Genomic DNA, 12,359 nt, shown 5'->3' on the forward strand with positions numbered 1-12,359 from the left:
TTCTTCTTCTTCGTATGCTGCATTTTGTTGATAATGCTGCAGCCTTGCCATGAGATCACCCTCATTCTGACCCTCTTTTTAAGATTAGGCCTGTCCTTGATCATTTTGTAGATCGGTTTTCAGAGGTCCATGTTCCAGCAAAAGAAACATCTGGGGACGAGTCTTTGGGCCTGTTCAAGGGCTGTTTGGTTTAAGTTAGTACATTCCTAGTAAGAGGGCACGGTATGGAATTAAGATGTAAATGCCATCTGAAAGTAGTACAGGATATGTTTATAATTTCTAGGTCTACACTGGTCGGAATTCCAGCATTGATCCCTCTGGTTGTCCGCCCACTTTTGGAGTTAGTGAGAAAATTGTGTGGGAACTGATAAGATGACTGATTAACAAATGTCACCATTTGTACCTAGATAACTTCTACAATGGAGTGCAATTGTTCAGGGAATTGTTCAAAGTGGACACTGTTGCCTGTAGCACAATCCGCTCTAACCATAGAGGCTATCCAAGGAAGCTTGTGAGGGGACAGTGCAGTGCCTTGCACAATGATGAGCTGCTAGCTGTGAAATTTGTAGACACTTTCCTGATCACATTCCTCCCACGCCCAAAAAAGACTTTCCCACTAAGAAATGTAGACTCTGTGCCCAAAGAGCTATGCGGAGGGATACTCGTATATACTGCCCCTATTGTCCTTCGAAGCCTGGGCTGTCTGGGCCAGCTGTTTCAGAAGTTACCACACCCAAAATACTTATTGGCAACCATATGTGAGTGTAAACTGCCTGTTCTATATTGTTTTATATTTTTTGTTCAGTTTCACGGTTGGCATTGCTGTCATGTATTTAATTAGAGCTTTTGTGTTTTTGTACTTACTTATAATTAGTAAGGGTTTTCTTTTTTGTTAAAAAAAAGTATTGGCGGTGTGTGCGTGGAGTGGCGCTTGGCTGGCAGTGTGCATAGAATGACACTTGGCTGGCGGTGTAAATAGTGACTTGCTGTTGGCCACTTAAACACACTGCTAGCCAAATGCCAGTCCACAGACTCCATCAGCTGGTGGAACTGCTGTGTTAAGCATGTGGGTGTATGAAAGTGATGGGCCCCTGAATAGCGCTATCTGTTGATGTGAGTGTTGTAACGTGCTGGGCCGTGGCTGGTGGTGTGAATGGTCTTGTGCATGTCACGTATGAAAGGTGTGTGCATGGACTGCAAAGCGGTTGGTGCCTTGTTGTGGCTTACAGCTCACTAGCTGTGAGTCACTGGTTCTGTTTTTTGAACTTTCAGTTATTAACAGTTCATTTAATTTTTGTGAAATCTCTTGTTAATAAAATTTGATCTATTGAACCATCATACAACCTTGTGCCAAATCCAACCAGTATGTGTGGTCGGACGGCGAAGCACACCCATGATCTACTAGGTGTCTGAGGTGGGACCTCAATGATGAAGCATGCCACCAACTATGTTGTTCGGTGAGGGGTCTTTTTAGCATAACCTAAGGGTGTTTCTTTTCACCATTTGAGTATTTGGAACTTCTGATGGATACAACTACCTGTGGTTTCCTCACCTAATGAATACTCCCATGGCGCCAGCATTCGACGGAAATCTTCTTCCTAGTCTCTGCACGTCGACGAGGACGTCACTCTAGCCCACGCGACGCCGTCTGACGTCATACAGGCAATAAGAGGTCCTCGCCGACGTGCCGACGTCAGTTCCCTTTTTTCCGTGCATTCGAAACGGTTATCTTCGAGGGAGCAACTGTTACTTTTGTGGTTACAGTGTATTTTTTGCTGCGTAGTCCTTCTCTGCAGTAATAATGTCGCAGAGAAAGTCGGGTTTCAAGCCTTGTCGAGAGTGTGGGGGCAAGATATCAGTTACAGATCCTCACTCTGACTGCCTTTGGTGTTTGAGCTCCGACCACGATGTCTCAACTTGCGATTCATGCCAGCACATGAATCCGAAGGCCCTCAAGGAACGTGAGGCTAAGTTGTTTATGGCGAAGTCGAAGAAAGAAAAGCATCACAAGAAGTCTTCTTCGCCAAGGCATCGGCGTCATCGAGACTCCCGGCGCCGTAGAGATTCACGGCGCCATTCAAGCAAGGAGACTCGTTCCAGGTCGCCTTCGGATCGGCACCGGAGGACTTGGGAGGTCAGTCCCGCGGTCACGCCGCATACGTCGACCCCGTTGCCCTCTCCGGCGTCACCGACTTCACCTGGGCAGGCGTCGGTGATTGAGGTGATGCAGCCTCTTGTGTTGTCTCCGGCGTCGCAGACGTCGAGGCCGGCGTCGGGGTCACCTTCGATACAGGCACCCCAGTATCCGGCTTTTCCCACCCCTGGAGCCGATAGTACCGCATTCCTAAATGCGATGTATACCATCTTCCAACAGATGGCTCCAGGGGGTGCTCCGGCTGGTCCTCTGGCCTTTTCATTGGGTGATCCTGCGCCTCTACGGCCGGCACCCTTTATGCCCTTTCTCCCTTTTGGGAACGTGGGCTCGGCGCCGGTGTCGGCGCCGGTGGCCGCTCCGGTGGCTTCAGAGGGATTGGCCCCGGAGATTTCCATCCCATCGACGTCGGGATTTCGTCCTGTGACTCCGGTGGGTCCATCTGCTCCAAGTTCTCTTCGTCCTGCTCTTTCATCGGCGTCGAAGTTGCCTGTGGCGCCGGACGCGGCGTCGGTTGCTTCTGGGGATCGGCGCCGATCTTCGACTTCGGCGGAGGCCATGTCGACTCCGCGTATCGAGCAGAGGCTACATTCGAGGAGACAGGCTCTTCGTCTATTGGAAGAGCAGGAGTACCAACGAGTCCTGGAGGAAGGAGAACTGGAGGACTCTGGTGATGGGCTACATGGTCTGGATACAACCAGTGGGCTGGACACTTCACCTGAATGGGATCTTTCGTCTCCAGGGGAATATACGGAGGAGGCGGCTTCCTTTCACGCTGTAGTACGGAAGGCAGCTAACTTTCTGGACCTGCCTTTGCCGGTGGCAGAGGCGAAGCAGAATCTTCTAACTGAGGTGCTACATCCGGCCTCTGCTGCAGCGGAGCCTCTCTTGCCGTTTAATGAGTCTTTGCTTGATCCGGTGCTAGAGGTGTGGAAGAGGCCAGTATCTTCCTCAGCGGTTCATAGGGCTGTGGCCAGGAGGTATCGAGCTGCGCCATCTGACCCTGGCTTTCTTTCTAGACACCCTACACCGGAGAGCTTGGTGGTGCAAGCCTCCTGTTCATCAAAATCAGCGCCTGGATCTTTCCCGACGGTGCCTGGAGACAGGGACTCGAAAAAGCTGGATGCGCAGTCCAAGAATTTTTTTTCTTTTTCATCCTGCAGTCTGGCGTTGAAGGCCACCAACGCAACTTGCATTCTGGGGAGATACATCCATGCTCTTATGGATGACATTTCGTCATCATTTACGGAGCTTCCCCAGGGTCTTTTGGATGTTGTTTCGGACGCCCAGGCTGCCGCGACCCAGATTATTCAGTCTGGGCTGGACACGACCGACTCGGTAGCTAGGGCAATGGGCACGGCTGTGGTGGCAAGGAGACAGGCCTGGCTCCGTAATTCGGGGTTTTCTGCGGATGTGCAGTCAACCCTATTGGACCTCCCGTTTGATGGGGACAAACTGTTTGGGGCCAAGGCAGATTCGGCCTTGGAGCGATTTAAGGAGAGCAGGGCCACAGCCAAATCGTTAGGGCTCCAAGCTCCTTCTTCCTCTGCCTCTTCCAGATTTTTCAGGAGGTTTCGTGGATTTGGGCGTGGCTCTTCCTCCTCTTCCTTTCGGGGGAGATTCCAGCAACCTGCCTCTTCCCATCCCTATAGATCTTTTAGAGGGAGAGGTAGGGCCCGCACCAGAGGAGCCTCTCAGCAGTACTCTGCCTCTTCCTCGTCCTCTGGAGGGGTGTAGCAGGGAAAGCAGCCTTAGGCTTCCACCATTTCCCACTCACTCCTCTCCTGTAGGGGGAAGATTACGGCATTTTCTCCGCAAGTGGAAGACTATTACAACGGACACTTGGGTTCTCAGTATTGTGGGAAAAGGCTACACCCTTCCCTTTCGGGAGTTCCCGCCCCCCATCCCGCCTCGCCCATCTTATTGTTCAGAAGAACACCTCTTGTTGCTAGAACAGGAGGTACAAGTCCTCCTTTCAAAGGGCGCGGTGGAGTTGGTCCCAGAGCAGGAAAGGTGTTGAGGTTGTTACTCAAGGTATTTCCTGATTCCCAAGAAGGATGGTCGGTTGAGACCAATCCTGGATCTGAGGATCTTGAATTGGTTCCTCAAACAGGAAAAGTTCAAGATGCTGACCCTAGCTCAGGTGCTTTTGGCGTTGAACAAGGAAGATTGGATGGTGTCTGTCGACTTGCAGGATGCTTACTTTCATATCCCGATACTCAAGTCACACAGGAAGTATCTCCGGTTTGTGGTAGGATCGCAGCACTATCAGTTTGCGGTCCTTCCGTTTGGTCTTACTTCAGCACCTCGAGTCTTCACGAAGGTGATGTCGGTGGTTGCGGCAGAGCTCAGAAGGAAGGGGATAGCAGTATTCCCTTACTTGGACGACTGGTTGATCAAAGCCAAGTCTCCGGAGCTTGTGTTGCATCATCTGCAGTCAACGACTCAGTTGTTGTTCGACCTGGGCTTTTCGGTGAACGAGCCCAAATCTCACCTGGAGCCCTCTCAACGCCTCCTGTTCATAGGGGCAGTACTGGATACAACATTGAGTCGAGCCTTTCCTCCGCCTCAGCAGATTCAAGATATTCAGGAATTGGTTCCAATGTTTCGAAGTGGAGCGGTAGTTCCAGTCCTCAAGGTCCTTCGTTTGCTCGGTCTGTTTGCCTCCTGCATTCTGTTGGTCACGCATGCTCGCTGGCACATGAGGGCTCTTCAGTGGTGCCTCCGAAGGCAGTGGTCTCAACACAAAGGAGATCTAGAAGGTGCTGTCAAGATCTCCAGAGATGCTGCTGTGGACTTGACGTGGTGGATTGCGAGCAACAATCTTTCACAAGGAAAGCAGTTCGCGCAGTCGCCACCAGTGGCCACGGTCATAACGGATGCTTCCACTCTAGGGTGGTGAGCTCATCTGGGGGATCTGGAGATCAAAGGCCTTTGGTCTCCAGAGGAACAGATGTTTCATATCAATCTGTTAGAGTTACGGGCTGTACGTCTGGCTCTCAAGGCCTTCCTCCCTTCCCTTCGTGGTCAGTCGGTACAGGTCCTGACGGACAATACTACCACGATGTGGTACATAAACAAACAGGGAGGAGTAGGGTCGTACCTTCTCTGCAGAGAAGCTCTTCGACTATGGTCCTGGGCAAAGGACCATCAGATTTGCTTGGTAGCAAATCATCTGGCCGGGGTCTTGAATGTACGTGCGGACGGTCTCAGTCGCCAACTCTCGGCAGACCACGAGTGGCGTCTCCATCCAGATCAAGCCCGTTTGATCTTCCAAAGGTGGGGGTTTCCTCGGGTAGATCTGTTTGCCACTCTGGAGAACACGCATTGTCCGTTATTCTGCAGCCTCCAGTATCCGATGCAGGGAGCGTTGGTGGACGCGTTTCAAATAACCTGGTGCGGCCAGTTGCTTTACGCGTTTCCTCCCATACCCTTGATTCCTCGAGTATTGAGGAAGATTTGCCAAGACCGGGCGCTAGTCATCTTAATAGCTCCGGATTGGCCAAGGAGGGTGTGGTACTCCGACCTTCTCCAACTCTCAATGTGCCCTCCGCTCCGTCTCCCTTTCAGGGCAGACCTCCTCTCGCAGTCGCAGGGGCAGGTTTTACACCCCAACCTCCAGAGTCTGCACCTACATGCCTGGAGATTGAACGGGGCAACCTGAGTTCCTTCTCTCTTCCGCCTGATGTAGTGGATGTTATATTAGCGGCCAGGCGACACTCCACTAAATCTATCTACGCTAATAGGTGGTCTAAATTTGTTGCGTGGTGTGGAGAGAGGCAGATTGATCCCTTACATGCTCATCTGTCGGACGTTTTGTCTTTTGCTCTGTCTCTAGCGCAGAAAGGTTGTGCAGTGGCTACCATTAAGGGTTATTTGTCGGCCTTGTCAGCCTTCATTTGTCTTCCAGACCAACCATCGTTATTTAAATCCCCTATTGTTATCAGATTCTTGAAAGGTCTTCTAAATAAATATCCTCCAAAACCATTCGTTATGCCGCAATGGGATTTGTCCTTGGTCCTGACTTTCCTTATGAGGTCCCCTTTTGAGCCTATGCATTCTTGCCCCTTAAGGTATTTGGTTATAAAAACAGTTTTCCTGGTATCTATAACATCTGCAAGGAGAGTGAGTGAGTTGCAGGCCTTATCGGTAAAGCCCCCTTATACAACTTTTTATGGGGATAAGGTGGTGTTGAGGACCAAGGCTGCTTTCCTCCCGAAGGTTGTTTCACCGTTCCATTTGGCTCAGACAATTACTTTGTCCACGTTCTATCCTCCGCCTCATCCTTCTAAAGAGGAAGAAAGACTGCACCGTCTGGACCCAAAGAGGGCGTTGAGCTTCTTTATTGATAGAACAAAGGATTTCAGGCTGGAGGATCAGCTGTTCATCGGGTACGTGGGCAAGAGGAGAGGAAAGGCAGTCCACAAGAGAACACTCTCCAGGTGGGTTGTTCTTTGCATTAAAATCTGTTACTCTTTGGCAAAGAAGGATCCTCCTGAGGGCATTAGAGCTCATTCCACCAGAGCTAAGTCGGCCACTTCGGCCTTGGCCAGAGGCGTTCCTGGGTCGACATCTGCAAGGCCGCAACTTGGTCGTCCCTTCACACTTTTGCGAAACATTACTGTTTGGACTCTGAGGTCAGAAGGGACGGCCATTTTGCACGGTCAGTGCTGCAGGATTTCTTGGTTTGACCATTTAGGCACCCGCCACCGGGCGTGGTACTGCTTTGGGACTCTATTCATTAGGTGAGGAATCCACAGGTAGTTGTATCCATCAGAAGAACGAGTTACTTACCTTCGGTAACGACTTTTCTGGTGGATACATTAGCTACCTGTGGATTCCTCACGGTCCCACCCGCCTCCCCGTTGCCTTTCTGGTCTTGCCAAGTAATCCTTGAGTGCGCTCCTCTTGGTCTTCAAGGTTGCAATAGATGTTGTATATATGGATACTTGTGTATATTTATCTGTATATATATATGTATATATCTTTGTGTATATACATGATTTGCATATATTTGTTCGTTTAAAAAAAAAAAAAAAGAGAGAGTTATATTAAATTTACAGCTATTCATTGCAATATTGTGTATTTTACAAGGTTATGGGATGTTGCCTTGCTCTTTCATTGCATTGGGTTGTTGTTCTCATGCACGTAACAAATGTTGGTACTGACGTCGGCACGTCGTCGAGGACCTCTTATTGCCTGTATGACGTCAGACGGCGTTGCATGGGCTAGAGTGACGTCCTCGTCGACGTGCAGAGACTAGGAAGAAGATTTCCGTTAATGCTGGCGCCATGGGAGTATTCATTAGGTGAGGAATCCACAGGTAGCTAATGTATCCACCAGAAAAGTCGTTACCGAAGGTAAGTAACTCGTTCATCACAGAAGTAAGAGTCTTGGTAGTGTGCCTGCATCTTCTCTAGGGAAAAAGTACCAACTCTAGATTAGTTTGAAAACCACACAACTGGTGGAGTACAGCGTGGTGTGCCTCTTGTGGATCCCGCCAAGTTTCTTAGCCACACTGCCCTCTAAACATTAGAATGTGACTAAAACCACACATTTTTATTGCATTTCTGTACCATATTCTTCCAGAAGCATATCTGAAAACTAGACACCTGTTGGAGTCCAGGGAGGTGTGGCTTGCGTGGTGAGAAAGTAGCCTCTTTCTAGAATGGTTACCCCCACTTTTGGCCTGTTTGTGAGTGTGTCAGTGTGTTTTTACCTATATGTAGCTTCACAATGGTAACTCTGAATATGGCCATGTGAGGCGTCTAAGATCATGGAACTGCCCCCCATTCCAAATCTGGTATTGGGGGCCAATCCCATGCATCCTGGGGGCGCCACTATGGACCCCCAGAACTGCCAAACCAGCTCTATGAGGCTTGCACTGAAACCACAGCTGCTGCCAACTCACAGACAGGTTCCTGCCCTCCTGGGGTCTGAGCAGCTCAGTCCCAGGAAGGCAGAAAAATGCATTGCATTTGGGAGGAGGGTGTTACACCCTCTCCCTTTGGAAATAGGTGTTACAGGCTTGGGAGGGGTAGCCTCCCATAGCCTCTGGAAAATGATTTGAAGGGCACAGATGGTGCCCTCCTTGCATAAGCCAGTCTACACTGGTTCAGGGACCCCAGTCCCTGCTTTGGTACAAAACTGGAAAAAGGAAAGGGGAGTGACCACTCCCCTGTCCATCACCACCCCAAGGGTGGTGCCCAGAGCTCCTCAGGTGTGTCCCGGGCATAAGCCATCTTGTTTTCCAAGGTGTGGGGACACTCCGGAGATCTCTGAGTGGCCAGTGCCAGCAGGTGATGCCAGAGACCACTCCTGATAGGTGCATACCTGGGTAGGTGGCCAATCCCCCTCTCAGTGATATTTAGGGTCTCTCCTGTGGGTGCCACTTCAGATTCAGCTTGCAAGACCCCTCAGGAATCCTCTGCATCCTCTGCTTCAGCTTCTGACTGTCGGATCAACCGCAGACTGCTCCAGGAACTGCTGTAACTGCAACAAAGTATCCAGGACAACTCCTGTGACCTGCATCTTCAGCTCCAGCCAGCATTTGCAACAGGTTCCAGGGTGTGCACGCTCAGAGGACTCCCTACCATCACCCTGCACCAGAAGAACCAAAGGAATCTCCCATGGAATGACGGACTCACTTCCCTGCTCCTGCAGGCACCTTCTGCGATGACGACCGGTTCTCTGGCACTCCTCTCTTGATGACGAGCGTGCTCCCTGGAGCACAGGTGGTGGATCACCACAACCCAGACTGTCCTAAGGTCCAGCTGTCCAAATTTGGAGGAGGTAAGTGCTTGCCTACCCGGTTTGCGACAGTACCCCTGTGCACTGCATCATATCCAGCTCCTTGGGCTTCTGTGCACTTCTTCCAAGAATCCTTCATACACAGTGTAGCCGAGGTCCCAAGCACTCCATCCTGTGATTCACAAGTCGATGAATTGTTCTTTCGTGGTGTGGGACTTTCTTTTGTTGTGCTGCGCCAACCACACTTTGCATCTTCTTTGTCCCTGTGTTCTGGGACTCCCGTCGGTGCTGCCTGGTTATCTGTGGGCTCTCTCTATTATGGAGTTGAGGCCCCCAGGTCCCTCCTGGTTCCAGGCAGCGGCATTTTGTCGCAAACCGTGACCTTGCTTGAACCAATGCTTGTTGGACCAATCCAGCGACGCAAAGAGCCTGCATCCAACAACTCGACTTGGGACATTTCCTGCACCACGCACAAGCCTGCAGCCATTTTCTTTGGTGCTCTTCTGCAGACTTCTAACGGGGGAATCCTCTTTTGCACCATCTTCTAGGTTGGCAGGGGCTCCTGTCCTTCCTGGAATCTTCTGCGACTTCTGAACCTTGTCTCCTCTCGTCACAGGTCTTCACATCCAGGAATCCACCATTTTTTTATTTCAGTCTTGCTGCTCAGACCCCTCGTGGGGAGAACCCTGTCTGTGAGGTGGAAGCAGCTGTAGCTGCAGTGCAAGACTCCGAGAGCTGGTTTGGCAGTATTGGGGGTCCATGGTGGATCCCATTGCATGCATGGTATTGGCCTCCCAATACCAGATTTGGAATGGGGGGAAAATTCCATGCTCTTAAATCTCACATGGCCATATTCTGAGTTACCATTGTAAAACTACATATAGGTATTTACCTCCGCCTGCTTCCTCACCCTCTGCATGCTCCGCAAGATCTTCCGCTGGATCCCCGCCGACACTAGAAAAACCGTGACCCACGCCCTCGTCACGAGCCGAATGGACTACGGCAACACCCTCTACGCTGGGACCACCACCAAACTCCAAAATCGCCTGCAACGCATTCAAAACGCCTCGGCCCGCCTCATCCTCGACGTACCCCGCAACAGCCACATCTCCGCACACCTGAGACACCTGCACTGGCTCCCGGTCAGCAAAAGGATCACCTTTCGACTTCTCACCCACGCACACAAAGCCCTCCACAACAAGGGACCGGAATACCTCAACCGACGCCTCAGCTTCTACGTCCCCACCCGCCTCCTCCGTTCCTCTGGCCTCGCGCTCGCTGCCGTCCCTCGCATCCGCCGCTCCACGGCGGGTGGGAGGTCTTTCTCCTTCCTGGCAGCCAAGACCTGGAACTCCCTCCCCACCAGCCTCAGGACCACCCAGGACCACTCCGCATTCCGGAGACTCCTAAAAACCTGGCTTTTCGAGCAGCAGTAACCCCCCCCTTTCCCTTAGCGCCTTGAGACCCGCACAGGTGAGTAGCGCGCTTTATAAATGTTAATGATTTGATTTGATTTGATATATGTAGTGCACATGTGTAATGGTATCCCGCACTCACGAAGTCCAGGGAATAAGCTGTGGACAGCATGGGGGCACCTTTGCTAGTACAAGGGTGCCCTCACACTTAGTAACTTTGCACCTAGCCTTCAGTAAATGAAGGTTAGACATATACATGACTTATAAGTAACTTAAGTGCAGTGAAAATAGCTGTGAAATAGTGTGTGCACTATTTTACGCAGGCTGCAGCAGCAGCCCTGTGAAAGGGTTTGTCTGAGCTGCTTATGGGTGGCAAAAGAAATGCTGCAACCCATAAGGATCTCCCGGAACCCCAATGCCCTGGGTACCTAGGTACCATATACTAGGGACTTATAAGGGAGGTCCAGTGTGCCCACTGGAATTGGTAAATGAAGTCACTAAACTATAGTGACTCATTTGGAAGCAGAGAGAGCATAAGCACTAAAGTTCTCATTAGCAGAACTTCAGTGACACAGTTAAGCACTACTGACAACACACAAATTAGGCCACAAACTATGAGCACTGGGGCCCTGACCAGCCGTATCCCAGTGAGGCACGGAAAACACACTAACAAACAGGTAGAAATTGGGGGTAACATGCCAAGAAAGATGGTACTTTCCTACACAACCCCCCCCCAAAAAAAAGAGGGACAATAGGGCTAACCTTGCCCAGATGAGTCTTCATTGTCTAAGTGAAAATATCTGGAGAGTCCATCTGCATTGGAGTGGGTACTCCCAGGTCTATGTTCCACTGTAAAGTCCACCCCTTGCAGGGAAATGGACCACCTCAGCAATGTAGGGTTTTCACCTTTCATCTGTTTTAGCCATAAGAGAGGTGTGTGGTCTGTTTGAACAATGAAGTGCGTCCCAAACAGGTAGGGTCTCAACTTCTTCAAGGCCCAGACCACAGCAAAGGCCTCCCTCTCTATGGCAGGCCAATGCTTTTCTCTAGGGGCCAACCTCCTCCTGATAAAAGCAACAGGTTAATCCTGGCCCTCTATGTTAAGTTGTGGTAACACTGCCCCAACCCCCAGTTCAGAAGCATCTGTCTGGACAATGAAGTTCTTGGAGTAGTTTGGGTTTTTTAAGACAGGTGCAGTACACATATCCTGATTAAGTTCCTCAAAAGCATTCTGACAGCTGGCTGTCCATAATACCTTTTTAGGCATTTTCTTGGAAGTGAGGTCATTAAGAGGGACCACAATTGTGCCATAGTTCCTAATGAACCTCCTGTAATAATCAGTGAGACCTAAGAAGGCTCTGACCTGGGTCTGAGTAGTAGGAGGAGCCCAGTCCATAATTGTCTGGCTCTTTCCCTGTAGTGATTTAATCTGTTCTCCACCTACCAGGTGGCCGAGATAAACCACTTTCCCCTGCCCTATCTGGCACTTTGAAGCCTTGATAGTGAGGTGTAGGAGGCTAGCCTGGCTTATAGTGGGTACCTTGTGGTACTTACACTTGTGCCAGGTCCAGTTATCCCTTATCAGTAGATTAGAGGTGTTCTAGCAGCTTAGGCTGATAGAGGTAGCTATAGCAGAGCAGCTTAGGCTAAACTAGGAGACATGCAAAGTTCCTACTATACCACTTATATCACTTAGTACTATATCATAAGAAAACACAAAACTTAGAGTAACTAAAAATAAAGGTACTTTATTTTAGTGACAATATGCCAAAAGTATCTCAGATGATATACTCCCTTAGGAGGTAAGTAATATACACAAATTAAATGCACACAAACCACAATTAGGTAAGTAACAGTTAGAAAAGTAGTGCAAACAATGTAGAACACAATAGAATGCAATAGGGAGAAATAGGCCTAGGGGCAAAACAAACCATATACTCCAAAAGTGGAATGGGAACCACGAATGGACCCCAGGCCTAGTGTAGTGTGTAGAGGGTCACTGGGAGTGTAAGAAAACACTGAGGGTGTCCAAGATACCCCAC

This window comes from Pleurodeles waltl, chromosome 11 (assembly GCF_031143425.1).
Source record: "Pleurodeles waltl isolate 20211129_DDA chromosome 11, aPleWal1.hap1.20221129, whole genome shotgun sequence".
In the NCBI taxonomy this organism is placed as follows: domain Eukaryota; kingdom Metazoa; phylum Chordata; class Amphibia; order Caudata; family Salamandridae; genus Pleurodeles; species Pleurodeles waltl.